The sequence below is a fragment of the Cavia porcellus genome, unplaced genomic scaffold, assembly GCF_034190915.1.
Source record: "Cavia porcellus strain 051 isolate PalLab524CR breed Dunkin Hartley unplaced genomic scaffold, mCavPor4.1 scaffold_10, whole genome shotgun sequence".
NCBI classification, from domain to species: Eukaryota; Metazoa; Chordata; class Mammalia; order Rodentia; family Caviidae; genus Cavia; species Cavia porcellus.
This window is the reverse complement of record NW_026947493.1, coordinates 87,643,004-87,657,093: the sequence shown is the minus strand read 5'-3', so window position 1 is coordinate 87,657,093 and position 14,090 is coordinate 87,643,004. Positions and strand designations below refer to the sequence as shown.

The following is a 14,090-nucleotide window of genomic DNA, read 5'->3' as shown; positions in this document are numbered from 1 at the left end:
TGAAAATGTAAAAAATACCAAAAAGTGGGGACCCCTCCCAAACAAGCCCTCCATCTCCCCAGCTGTGACAGATGTCTCTGCTATGCTGAGACAGCATTCAGAGCCCACGAGGTGAGCTTTGTTTCTCAGGACAGTCGTGGCTGTGGGATCCTTGTGACCCCTTCATTTATAGCCTCTTTTTTTCATGAGCAGCACCCATGGCCCCTCCCGGGCACCCACAGTCTCTCCCAGGCTCCTATGGCCCCTCCTGGGGCACCTGCTGCCCTCCTGAGCCCCCCTGGCCCTTCCTGGGCACCCACAGCCTGCACTCCTTCCTGCAAGGAACAGAAGAAGACAAAGAGATGGTGCTGCTGCCACAATGTGTCATGAGATCACGGCGTCCACTTGCCCACCTGCTCTGTCTCCTGCTTCTGCCCTGCCACTGTCTTCCCTACAACATGGGGATCCACAGAGCCCTGGGTCCCAGCCCAGGAGGGGAGCAGCTGGTTTACCCTCGAGGGGCCCCAGGGCCACACTGCTGACTGCTGCCCAATCCCAGTGCTGAGCACGTCCTGGTTCCGACCCAGGGACGGTGGGGTTTGGGCATGTGCTGGGAGTCACTCGGCTGTGGCCTGCTTACCCCAGGTGGTCCAGGCCCCTTATCCTGTGAGCTACATCTTGCTCTGGAGAAGGAGAAAGGCCCCTGCCTGCCAGCTCTGGGGCTTTCACCTCCCCACAGAAGCCCCTGTGTGAGCCCATGACTCTCCTGTGAACTCCACCTCTTATGAAAGGCTGATTTTCTCCTGCAAGTCCTGCTCCACCGTGGTGGCTGCTGTGAGCCTTGGGCTGAAGTGGCTGAACAGGACAGGCCTTCGGTTTGGGCAGACCTGGTTCCTGACACCTTCCCTGTCAAAGCAGCTGTCACATGCGGCTTTTGCCAGGGCAAGTGCCAAATGCTCAGGTCATTTTCAAATTAAGTACAACAATGACACTAATTTTAACATTTAAAAATAAAACTGGTGAGAGAGAGACAGACAGAGAAAGAGACACAGAGTGCATGACAGAGTGCGTGTCTTTACTCCGCTGTGTTTTTCTGCTGGTCCTCAGCTCCGTTCATAAGGGTCATGGGGCTGTGCACCTGTTGCCTCTGTCCAAAGCTTGGCCCTGAGCATCTGGAATACACAGCTTCTCTCATCTGTCTCTGAAGCCCCAGATGCTCTGAGGAAACGAGGGGAAAGGCTCAGACTGTGAGTCCCTCTGGGAAGGCTGGGTGCCCTGGGCCCCTTGGGGAGGGAGAGCTGGCCATGCCCAGGGAGGACCAGGAGGGCCCCTGATCTTCAGGATGCGGCTGATGACTCAGGTGTCACCAGCATCCCTGAGGACTCCAGGATAGGGATACCTATGCGAGACTGATCAGGGACAGTGGATGAGCTCCTGGGCAGCCGGCCCTGGGGACTCCTAGCGTGGGTCCTGAGGAAGACTCAAGGGTAGCAAAGCAAGCAGGCCGTGTGTGTTCAGAATCCACGTGGAGCAGAATTCCCTCCTGTGTGCCCTGGGGCCTGCACGCACATCGAGGAACCTATGCTGCGGAGGCCTCTTCCTAGCTCAGGGCGCATGCGCGCGGAAGTGGACGTCCTCTTCCTTCCCCTTGAGAGCTGGAGCATCTCCACGCATGCTTATTCCTGGGAGTTGAACAAGTGCTGCTTGCATGGGTGAGATGCCTGTGACTCGCTGTGGGATGAACTACTGAACTTGGAGCTCTCAATTCTCCTTGGCCACCAAGTTTCAGGGCAGGACTTTCCTCTTGGCCCTGAGGGTTCCCCTGATTCCAGCAGAGTCCCTGTTCTGCTTTGGGAGCTGTTCGCAGAGCAGCTGGGAGCTCGGTGCTGAGTGCTCTGGCAGCTCTGGGAGGCCCCGAGGCCTCTCAGCTGTCCCTGTCCCTCTCCCTGTCCCCAGTGAGCTGGAGCTGTCGCTCCCCCCAGGACCAGGGCACTGCTGCCGAGCTTGCCATGTTGTAATCTGCAAGCAGAAGTAGAGTTGATGACCTGAGTTTTGCATTTTAACTGGTGTTCAGGCAGTTTAGTTATGCAGAGTTGAATCTGGAAGTGCTTCAACTCAGCAATTTTCAAGCATGTTTATTTTGTGTATTTCTGGCAAGGTTTTGCTCAGAAATGCTGCTGACAGCTGCTGTCGGTGTGGAACCCCTGTGCCCCAAAGGAACCCCTGTGAGAAACAGAACCACCACTGGGCAGAAATTAGGAGGCTACACCACCCCACCCACTGGATGACAGCAAAGGGAGCTTTGCTTCTTCATAGTGCAGGAGGGTGCCTTGTGCTACCAGTAATAAGGAACCCTGTGTGTTTATGAACAACAGGCACCGTTTTCTTACAGAAAGACAAAAAGAGATTTTAGAGTAAGATTTTTGAAAGTCAGGCTGTAGAATACTTGTCTTAAGGAAAGCTTCGAGATCTGGTGCAATGAATTTAAGACCTCAGCCCGGAGCAGAGGTCAGGAGGAAGTCTAGGTGTTAAGTCAGCCTTCAGGATTTTGAAACAAATGCTTCGTCGTTTGGAATTATTTTCCTGGTTTCCATCTTTCCCTTGGCAGGACTATGGGCAAGCGACATGTCTTCGGGTTTTGTTTTGCTTTGACTTGGCAGGAATATTGCTTTTGCTTTTGCAGGAATATTGTATGTTTTTCCCAGAGGCTTTCAGTTTTCCGCAGTGCTAGGCTGAAGTGAACATCGTCCCTAACCCTAACTCTAACCCAGCTTGCTCCTCCCAGCTGTGTGGCCCTGACATGTCACTAAAATATATTGATACACTTTGAGGATCCAGGTCAGGGCTTCTGTTGACTCCATTTTCAAGCATTTTCTCGGAATGCACATCCTCAGACCTTTACCGTCACCTCCACACACGCGTCTCCCTTCTCTCGAGCTGTGAGCGTACGGGGCAAGGCGCGCGTCCCGTGCTTTGCTCTTTACGTCCTTCTACGTTGACCTGCGGAATCCTCAAAAGCTGGAGTCAGAGGTCAAGACTATTTTGTGTCCCTTGTTTCCCTGAGCTACCTGCTGGGGTCATAGTACATACACTAAGATTTGAAATGATGGTTAATTAATAATTAGTTTGTGGTTTAAAAGAGTGTGTGTTACCTTGTTTTATCCTCACAGTTTCTCACGTGAAAAACTAAACACAGAATCAACTGATTCCCCAAATACTCTCAAAAACTCCGAGCAAAGTCAGAGCCTGGGTCGGAGATCTTGCTCCCTAATTCTGATCCTGCTGCCAAATTCTCAGTGTTACATATGGGTCCGCCCTCCTCCCACAGCCCCAAGAGAACCCTGCAAGGAGCGGAGGGTACCTGCTGAGCTCTGTCCTCTCTGCCCAGCTGCATCCCCAGCTCTGCCTTCTGGACCTCATCTCCTGCAGTGGATTCTGCCTGGAGCAGTAACGTTTGGTCTTAATTGGTTATATTATTATTTTAAGAAAACGCTGCCATGGGCTGGGGCTGGAACTCGCCCACCTCAGCCTGAGCTGCGGTCTTCCCTTCCTGTCTTCAGCTCCTGAGGTCAGCGGTTTACCCTGCCTCCCGCTACACCATCGCAGTCTGGCACAGGCACCGGAGGTGCAGAGTCATCAAGTTAATGGCCCTCTGTTCCTGGACCCCAGTCTCCACAGTCAGGAGCCAGAGTAGCCTGGGTCTCTCAAGACAGTAGTGAAAAGTAGGCTCGCAGATGCCAGGTGAGCTGTCTAACTGGGGTTCCCCTTGTACCCCATGGTGCATTACAGTTCCATTACATGGAATCAAGGTTTCAACTACCATCTGACCACGAGTCCATGAGAGGCAAGGTGGGAGAAATAAGGTGAAGACTTGCTTTCACCTGGCTGTGCGCAGCAGTGAACGGGGTGGGGGGTGTCACATGTACTAAAGAACTTAAATTTTACTCCACATAAAGTTTTTGAGTCCCCCTCGGCCTCCCACATGTGGTCAGGCACCGCAGGCTCTGTGTGGCTGAATCATTTCCAATTCCTCCAGGGACAGTCCAGGGCCCCCTAGTGCACACCCCTGCCCCGCAGAGCAGTGAGCAGGAGAGTCTCAGAGGTATGCACGGTGGATGAAGGGGTGCATGGTGCAGTGCCAGGGAAACGGTGCCCAGTCTAATTGTTTTCGCTTCTGTCACAGTCAGCACTCAGGGTGTGTCATGTCCAGCACTGCTCTCTCAGGGCAATCAGCAAACTCGCAGGCAGTAACTGCTGACCTCCACTGCACACACGCATCACATCTCAGCCCTCAAGAGCCCAGTGTACGTGGCCCCCCACATCACACTAGTACGACCCCAGGGTGACACCAACTGTGTATTTCTGATGATAGGCATTGCTCAGAGCATACCGGACGGGACCCCAGCAGTGTGGCTCCTGACTGCACAGTTCAGCGGCTAGACTATCAGGGTCTTGTGTGAATCCTTGTTGGATGTGTGTTTGCACACTCGGACTCTGAGCTCTGACATCGTTCTGTCCACCTGCTCACACGGGGTCTGCTCCCGGGACCATGCCTGGACAATGCAAGGAATTCATGTACAGCAAGTGACAGGAAAGGAGACCTGAAGAGAGTACCCGGCAGTGGAGAACACGGGTTTCCCAGAAGATTTACAGAGCACAGTTATGTCACAAAGAAGAAGACCAGCCGGCTTCTTAGCCGAGATAGACATTCAGCATTTATAGTTTGAGTTTAGTGAAACTCACTTCTTCTGGGCCCTAGATTTGAGCAACATCACCATGTTGTAGGGCTGGAGTGGTTTACACATCACAATTAATCAAAATTTTGACACTTTCCTACAGCAGAAGACCATTTCTACCCCACTGCCTGCTAGGGTGATTCCTTGTAAGTGTTCGCAGAGGCACAGTGCAACAGAAGAAATATTCACGTGAAAGCATTTCCTAGACTGGAAATACTTAGGTCTATTATAATTGACATTTTATTCTGAATCATCAGCACTCTACACATTAAAGGAGTGAGGTAATAAGTTGTAAGGAATGTTGGCATCAAACTCTTTCAAATATTTATGTTTATAAGTCATTGAGTACGGTAGTCTTCAGCGTTTCCTGAATTTTGCCAACTCTGAGTGAGAAATACAGAGGATAAATCATAGCCAGCATCGCCCTCATGGTGTATTCATAATCACTTTACAATTCTAGTTGTTTTTTTAGAGTCTAAATCTGTGGCAAAGGTATTTTTAGCTATCGTGTGTCCCTCTAGCTAAACATTTGTTTATTTTTTTGTGGAAATGAAAGCTGTCTTGCTTTCCACCATGTAGGATAAACTGTGATTAATTTGGGCAAATCACCTAAAATGGTGTTGCTCTTCATAAAATTAGGTACTTTGCAGGATTAAAAAAAAAAAAAGGCACCTGCAATTTTGAGGATTTTCCCGAGATTGGATGCTGGGGCTGGCTATCATGATGTGGTTTATTTTCCCAGCAATCACGGGTCCTGGAAAAGTGTCTTGAGAGCCTCTCTGATGACTTCCCTCCTGCCCCCCACTGTTGGAGGCTAATTTAAGGTAAAGGTAAATCAGGAAGACACATCTGGGACACGCAAGGACGTTGAAGATACGGGTATTCAGCTAAGTGGCCTCGATGACCGATGCGTTTTCCTCAAGGCCCAGTAGGTGAAATGCACGCTTACTGAAGACAACACTGAATTATTTTACTGGAGTATGAACTGGGTGAAAAACTTGGAAAATCCATATTTCTACGTACTTGCTCTGTGCTGAAATTAATCCCTAACTTCACATCTGGTTTTCTAAACTTCTTTATTGGACACTAAGGTAATTAGTTCCATTTCCTGGCAGCAGATGTCAAAATAGAAACTAAAGATAATAAGGACTCAATGAGGAAAGCACACGCCTCTGTCTCCCAATAGCTGGCTGCAGAAAGAAACCGTCACGCGCCTGGTTTGTATTTCTTCTTCAAACTGGAAAGACAAACACGTGTGCTCCACAGGCTGCTTGCTTTCAGGTTTTGGTTTTCTTCAACTTGTAAAATAGCTCACACAATAGGGAATCACAGTTATCCTAAAAGTATAAGTCTATGTATTTATTCACCCCTGTACGCACACATACAATGCATTTACAGTTACATTATACCTTCACACACATCCACACACCCCTCATGTGTGAGACATGCGTGTGGCCAAGTCTGCGAAGATCACAGCCCTCAGATGCGAGAACACAGCCTTTCAAAGCAGGCGCTTCCACGTGGTTTGCTTGTTCACAAAGTCTGAAATCGATCCTTGGAAATGCATGTTACCAGGCAATGCCTGTGTAACTCCGACCTGCAGTTTCTTCCCAGAGAAAAGGCACAGCTAAACGCTGTCACAGAGGCTGGTGTGTCTCTGGGAGGTGGATGTGTGTCTGAACATGAACTCCCCGAGGCCCCAGAGAGGTCAGGGCCAGGCGTCCAGCCACTGCACTGTCACTTTCTGTTTCTCTGCTCAGGAAGACGCCTGTGGTCTAGCAGGGGCCACGGGAAGGTGCCGCCCACCCGGGGAGCAGGAAAGGCTGGAGATTTGTAACACCCTGCGTGTGCACACATCCAGGGCACCTCTTCAGGCCTGTATGGTTCCTGGAACAGCGACGTCTCTGGGAAATGTCACGTCAGCCACAAGGGCGGCAGGAGACTGTGGCATTAAAAGACTAAAGACTGTTTTGGGGTGACTATGTGTGAAGGGATGTGGGGAAAGGCTGGGGTGAGGGCTGGGAAGAGACCTGCACCCTGTATAGCAACCTTAATCTTGGGCCATGAAACACTGTTGTTTGCCAGCATTCAAGGACTCCAAGGCTGGGAACCTGCCTGCTGGCCTGTGTTTCCTTGTGACCCCAGATGAGCACCCACCGGGACCCCAGGCGTGGTGAGAGAGCGGAGCCCAGCTATCCTAGGCCGCTCCCACAATGCACAGGCAGAGATGCGCTTTGTGCGTTCTCCAATTCACTGTTTAGATGACCCCCGCAAATGAAAAAGGGTGAAATCACTACAGACTCTGGAAATACAGAAGATCATCAACACCTACTTCAAAAACCTCTACTCTCATAGGTTCCATAACATGGAACAAATGGACAGATTCCTAGAAACATATGAACTACCAAAGATGGGTCAAGAGGATGTGAAAGTACTGAATAACCCAATTTCTATTAATGAAATTGAGAATTTAATTAAGTCCCCACCTACAAAGGAGAGCTCAGGCCCAGACAGAGTCATGCGGAAATATACAAGAAATACAAAGAAGACCTGATGCCGACACTCCTCAAACTCTTCAATGAAATCGAAAGGGAAGCAATCATTCCTAAGTCATTCTTGGAAGCCAATATTACTCTAGTACCAAAACCTGAGAAAGACCCAACTGAAAAAGAGAACTACAGGCCAATCTCCCTAATGAACACAGATGCAAAAATCCTCAATACAATACTGGCAAACAGAATGCAGCAAATCAAGAAGATTATACACCACGACCAAGTGGGATTCATCCCAGGAATGCAAGGATGGTTCAACATGCGTAAATGAATAAATGTAATACACCATATCAATAAAGCCAAAGTAAGAATCACATGATCATCTCTATAGATGCATAAAAAGCTTTTGATAAGGCCCAACATTCATTCATGATAAGAACCTTACAGAAAATTGGAATAGATGGTCTTTACTTCAATATGATAAAGGTCATCTATGACAAATCTACAGCCAGCATCACATTAAATGGCCAAAACTTGAAGGCCTTTACCTTAAAATCAGGCATAAGACAAGGATGCCCCTTATCACTGCTCCTATTCAACATAGTACTGGAAATACTAGCCAGAGCAATTAGACAAGAGAGAGAAATAAAAGGAGTAAAAATAGGAAATCAGGAAGTTAAATTATCATTATTTGCAGATGACATGATATACTACATAGAAGACCCCCAGAACTCCATTGATATAATATAATAATAGATATAATAAATATATGTATATAATCTATAATTATATAGATATAATAAATAGATCTATATAATAATAGATATAATAAATATATTTATATAACTTGTAATATAGATATAATAAATTCAGCAATGTAGCTGAATATAAAGTCAATACTACTCAAAAATCAATAGCATTCCTATATACTAACAAGAAAATCACAGAGAAATAAGAGAAGCCACACTCTTCACACTAGCATCCAAAAAAATGAAATACTTAGGAATTAATCTCAAGAAAGAAGTCAAAGATACGTACAGGGAAAATTATAATACCCTGAAAAAGAAATCAAGGAGGATCTCAGAAAATGGAAAGACATCCCTTGTTCATAGGTAGAAAGAACAAACATTGTGAAAATGGCCATTCTCCCCAAACCGTTACACTGATTCAGTGCAATCCCAATAAAAATACCATCAACATACCACATAGATCTAGAGAAATCAATCCTAAAATTTATCTGGAAACAGAAGAGACCCAGAATAGCAAAGGCTATTCTAAGCAGCAAAGGTAAGGCAGGAGGCATCACAATCCCTGACTTGAAGTTATACACAAAGCTACTATAATAAAATCAACATGGTATTGAAATAAAAATGGCTGAAGATCAATGGAATAGATTAGAAGATACATCCACAACTACAAACAACCTCAACCACCTTATCTTTGAAAAAGGGGCCAAATATGTTCACTGGAAGAATGACAGTCTCTTTAATAAATGGTGTTGGTAAAACTGGCTCTCCAAAACTAAAACTAGACTCATGCCTATCAGCGTATACTAAACTCAAATCTAAATGGATCAAAGATCTCAATATTAAAACAGAAACACTAAATCTGTTGGAAGACAAATTGGGTAAAAATCTTGAAGACATAGGGGTAAGTAGAGAATTCATGAACAGGAATCAAACCACAAGGGAAATATTGCCAGAATCAATAACTGGGACCACCTCTTATTAAAAAGTTTCTGCATATCAAAAGAAATCTCCAGCATAGTGAAAAGAAAAACCACAAACTGGGAAAAGAGTCTTAGTGAACTGTCCCTCAGACGAAAGACTTCTGTCTAAAACATATAAAGAATTAAAAAAAAATCAGACCCCCGAAATTCAAAGACCCAATCCAAAAATGGGCATCTGAGATGAATACACAGTTCTCAGATGAAGAAATACAAATGGCAAATAAATACATGAAAAAATGTTCATCAACATTAGTCATCATAGAAATGCAAATTAAAACCACACTGAGACTCCATCTCACTCCTGAAAGAATGGCCAGGATCAAGAAAACTAGCAACAACAAATGCTGGAGAGGCTGTTGGGGAAAAGGAACTCTCCTGCACTATTGGTGGGAGTGTAGACTGGTGCAACCATTGTGGAGGTCAGTCCGGAGATTTCTCAAAAAGCTGGGATTGGAAGTCCCATTTGTTTCAGCTATTCCATTTCTAGGCATATTCCCAGAAGACTGAAAGCATCATACCACTGTGACATATGTGCACCCATGTTTATAGCAGCACAATTTGTAATAGCCAGATCTTGGAAACAACCCAAGTGTCCATCAACTGAGGAATGGATAAAAAAGTTGTTGTATTTTTATACAATGGAGTACGACTCATCTATAAAGAATGATCACATTGATATATTTATAAATAAGTGGAAGCAACTTGAGACCATACTCATAAGCGAAATAAATCAAAGTCACATGTATAAATACCATATAGTCTTCCTAGTTTAAGAAATGGTAAGAGTACATAAGATTTTATGTTAATCATGATTCCCCATTATACTGCTTTGAAGCCTTATAATGTCTTCATTGGTTGGAATGGTTTTGTTCTGTTTTGTTTGATTTTATTATGTGTGATGATATGAACAGCTATTTTGAAGAAAACAAGACATTATAATAGCCAGTACTGATTTAATATCATCTTGCTTTGAAGTCCTACCGTGCTTTTGTTCTTCTGTTTCCATTGATTCTATCATGTTGTATCTTATTGGCTTTTAATATGTGTGATAGTATAAACAAATGGAAAATGAGATAATATAATAGCCATTGTTTGTTTTCCATTATTTGGTTCTGAATACCCTGTAATACTTTCATCCTCTTGAATGATTTTATACTATTTTGTTATGTTTGATACTATTGTGCATGAAGGTATGCTCAACTATTTCAAAGAAAGAGACATTATGGTAGCTACTGTGAATATCTGGTTGTCTTGTTGTGAAGTGCTGTGTTGCTTACATTGTTCTATTCTGATCTGCTTTGTTCTTTCCTCTTTTGACTTAATCTCTTTAAAATAAAATTTTAAAAATTTTTAAAAAGATGACCCCTGGGAAGAGCATGGAGGCCTCCTCGCGTTCCCAGGCAGGAGACAAAGTGGCGATGGACCTTACCAACAGGACATGGGTGTCCAGCAAGCTTCGCAGGCAGGAGTTAAGGCACTGGCGACTGTCACTGGAAAGTTTCCAGAGTTCTCCACGATATCCACTGGACGGTAAGCAGGTCCTGTGCTTGGCAGGTGGGGAAGGTGAAAGATAGCAGGAAAGTGACCCCTCACTGTATCCCCAAGGGTGACTCAGGGCTCCCCACCACCTGAGAGCACAGGAGCCACCAGATGCAGGAGAGCTGCGGGTCAGCAGGAAGCGCCTGGAAGGTTTAACATAGCCATTGCCATGCTAGCAGCATACGTGTGCATCCCTGTGCACAGCTGGAGGACGGCAGGCAGAGACGCCCGTCTGCAGGCTTCGAGCTGGGCTTAGGCCAGAAGCCGTTCCTTAAACCCTGGTGGTGTTCAGTCCCGCCGAACAGAGTGGGAGCGGTGTTTTCCCAAACAGCACAGGTAGATGAACAGGCACACACACTCAACCAGATGCAGCCTCTCCCGTGGCTGCTTCACTACCATCACGCCATCATTCGGAGCAAGAGATTTTTGAAGTTTCTCAGATGATTCTGATGGATGACGAGACGGGAGCAGCAGTGCTGGTGGAGGAGCCGTCAGGTCACCGGCTCCGATGCTGCCATTTGGTTGTGTTTAACAGATCCGCTGAGCACTGACCGATGCATGAAAATACTAGACTGTTTAAGGCACAGTCTGGTGAGTTTGAATATGCGCACACACCTGTGGTGTCACCTCCAGCAGGAAAGGTTCTTTGTCTTTCTCTTTGTTTGTGCAGAGCATTGAGACCCATCCTCTTCACAGTTTTTAAGTGTGTGCTGTTGTACTGTCAATGACATATTTTGTAGAGCTGATCTCCAGAACACACCCATCTTTTAAATTTATATAAAGCTGTGCACTTTGGGGACCCTCTGGCATTTCCGTGCACACACCCACTAGTGGGTATCTGTCAGGGCAGCCACTCAATCTCCTCATCTTTTATTTCTTTGTGGTGAAGCCAGCCCAAGTCCTTTCCAGCTGTTTTGAAATCCATCATGTACTACTGCTTATTTTCCCTTCGTATCTTTAATTACCTGCATGCCCTGACTTGATTTAAAATGTTTTACTAAGAGGAGCCAGAAGTAACAGGGTGCTGGACTCAGTGGACAAGGTGGGTGGGGCGCACTTTGATGGTTCAGGAGCTGTCTTTCTGCTGGAGGGCACTTGGCAGCGGCACCTAGCCACACAGGGCACAGGGGCTCAGGGAGGAGGGCTCCAGATGGCTTCCAGAAGCACCGGAGAGGTGGGCGAGAGCACTCAGAGCGAGGGGTGTTTCAGGGGTTTTACGTTAACAGGACTTTTTACAATGATGATTTTTAAAATGTAAACACTCATGGTGTGTTTTGATAGCACCTCACATCTCTGAGTGGGATTCTTGGTTTGACTTTGGATGGAAACCTCTCAGCCTGTTACCTCCAGGGCGAACCCTGAGGGGCTCCAAGTTCATGCCTGTCCGTTAAGGCTGCCTTGATTGCTTGGCGTGGAAGCTGCACAATCTTCAGGTCAGAGAAGGCTTTCACCTGTTCCCTGTCGGCATCTTGCACTTCTGACAGTTGCTTGTCTGTCAAAAGTGAAATTTCATCAGTTTCCCAGGACCTGATTTTGGGTAAACAGTAAAATGAGCAGGGGGAGCCGGGCTGGGAGAGCGTGTCTTTTACAGTTCAGATCCACAGTGCTGTCCTCTGTCACTGATTGGGTGACCCCAGGCACCCTGAGGGCTGTGACACACACAGCAACCAGGGCTCAGGGCACCCAGGGCCGCTTCCTGCTCCTCCCTGGCCCCTTTGCTGTGTCTCACACCCACTGTCTCATCTCTGCTCTTTCCGAAGACATCTCTCCAAGTACAGTGAACTCCATTTGTTCATTTAAAACTTTGCTCATGTTCTGTTGTTGCCTTTTAAGACCACTAACAGCCCCCATCCAAGCCAGGCATGGTGGTTGTCTTAGTTACTTTTTACTCGTTGCTGAGACAAAATACCTGAAGCCCAAGTTGGGAAAGGAAAAGGTTTATTTCTTACAGTTTTTGGAGGTTTCAGTCCACACTCAGTTAGCTCCAAGGCTGGCAGGCCTGGCTGGGCCGCCTTTCATGGCGGCTGCAAACAGCAAACAGGAACCGGCAAAGAGCGAGACACACCTTCTTCCTGCCATTACATCACATCCTGGCTCCACCCCTACGTGGGTGGGGCCTGACACCATCAATCCAGGCACTAGACAATGAACCATCACAAATGAACAATGCAAACTCATGAGGCCTGGGGGCCACAGACATAAACCATGACAGTGGTGAATACCCACAATCCCAGCATTCAGGTGGCCAAGGCAGGAAGATCTTCATGAGTTCAAGGCTACCTTGGGCTACACAGTGAGGCCCTGTGTCAAAATAAAACAAAGGACCAAAAAGCCTAAGAAACCATGGAGCGGAGCTTCCTCTCTCCCTGCCCACCTGACCCAGGTGGCAGCGGGACTCTGCTGTGCCAGCAGGTGGCAGCAGAAGTAAACACACTCAACACTGAGCTGCAGGATCCTCATCCAAACCCTAAGCCCTGCAGCGGCTGCCACAACCTCAGAATCTTTCTCACGCCAGCCCCTCCCTCAGATCCTGAAAATGTGGTAGATGTGCTGACAGAAAGGCTGTAAAAGTCTGATCCACTTTTTGTGTTCTTTTCCCTGCCCTAGTGCTTGTCAGCCTTTGGGATCTTTGGCAGAGGAGGAAGGCTCTGTCCAAGGTGGCGCTGCCCTTGGCCTGAGGACAGCACAGGGGAGTGGGAGGCCGAGGGTCAGAGGTGTGGAGAGGCTGCGGACAGCCGGTTCTGGGCCTATGGCTGTGGAAGGCAGAGCTCGGGGCCTGGGTGCTGGGTGGATAGTGAGGTGACTGTGAGGACGGAAGCTGGGGACAGCCCTCGTGCTGTGTCCTGCACAGCCACACCATCAGAAGAAGAAGCCTCAGGAACAATCCCTAGAACTACTAACTCGATGTGACAGGGACTGTGTTTGGATTTATTTACATACAGAAAATATCAGCTTGGATGACGTTTGAGACTATTCTAAGTCTCAAACGTCATCCAAGCTGATTTAGGGCTCAGCCCTCAGCCAAGTAAGCAAGGGAGAGGCTGGGCCTTGGAACGTGGGTGCCACTCCATCCCCTCCTAGCAGGGCCAGGGGACTGAGGGTCGCAGCCCCCACCCGTCCTCTGTCCCTGTCCGGAAGAGGACCTGGCCTCTCACCCACTGTGGCAAACGATGGATTGCAAACCTCACAGCGCACTGGTTTCCAGCAGGAACCCCCAGACGACTGTCTGGCTGCTCTCCACGGGGTGATCCAAGGTAGAGCGTGACACAGCGGCAGGGAATGCAGCTACAAAGTCCAGCCCACGGCTCTGGTGACAATTTGTGACTTCCATCAAAGCCGGGAGTCCAGAGTTTTCTCTGAAAAGCGGCACAGATTGACACTCAACGTACGCGATAGCTGCGTTTAAAGGTGAGCCAGTCACGGTTGCGTGGGGATGCAGGGAATGTAGCCACACAGGCCCCGCATGCAGGCTGCCAGGACCTGGGCGGGGACCTCACCTCCCCCTGAGTCGCGCTCTGCAGCCTGGCCGCTGGGGGGCGCCCGAGGAGCGGCTGGGAGGGCCACAGGTTCCTGGGGGAGCAAGAGCCCTCTGCGCACCGCCCCAGGCCTAGGGCG

At 47.8% G+C, this 14,090-nt stretch overlaps 2 long non-coding RNA genes across 3 annotated transcripts in view; both read left to right on the top strand.

Moving 5' to 3' along the window:
* The window catches only part of LOC134477958 (uncharacterized), a 433,997-nt gene that overhangs the window by 347,571 nt on the left and 72,336 nt on the right, over positions 1-14,090 (top strand). The gene's annotated exons all lie outside the window — the stretch shown is intronic.
* The window catches only part of LOC134477956 (uncharacterized), a 30,724-nt gene continuing 30,129 nt past the window's right edge, over positions 13,496-14,090 (top strand). For both annotated transcript variants that reach the window (XR_010050296.1, XR_010050295.1), the window contains exon 1: positions 13,496-13,883. This is a non-coding gene — a long non-coding RNA (uncharacterized LOC134477956). The remainder of the gene's footprint in view (positions 13,884-14,090) is intronic.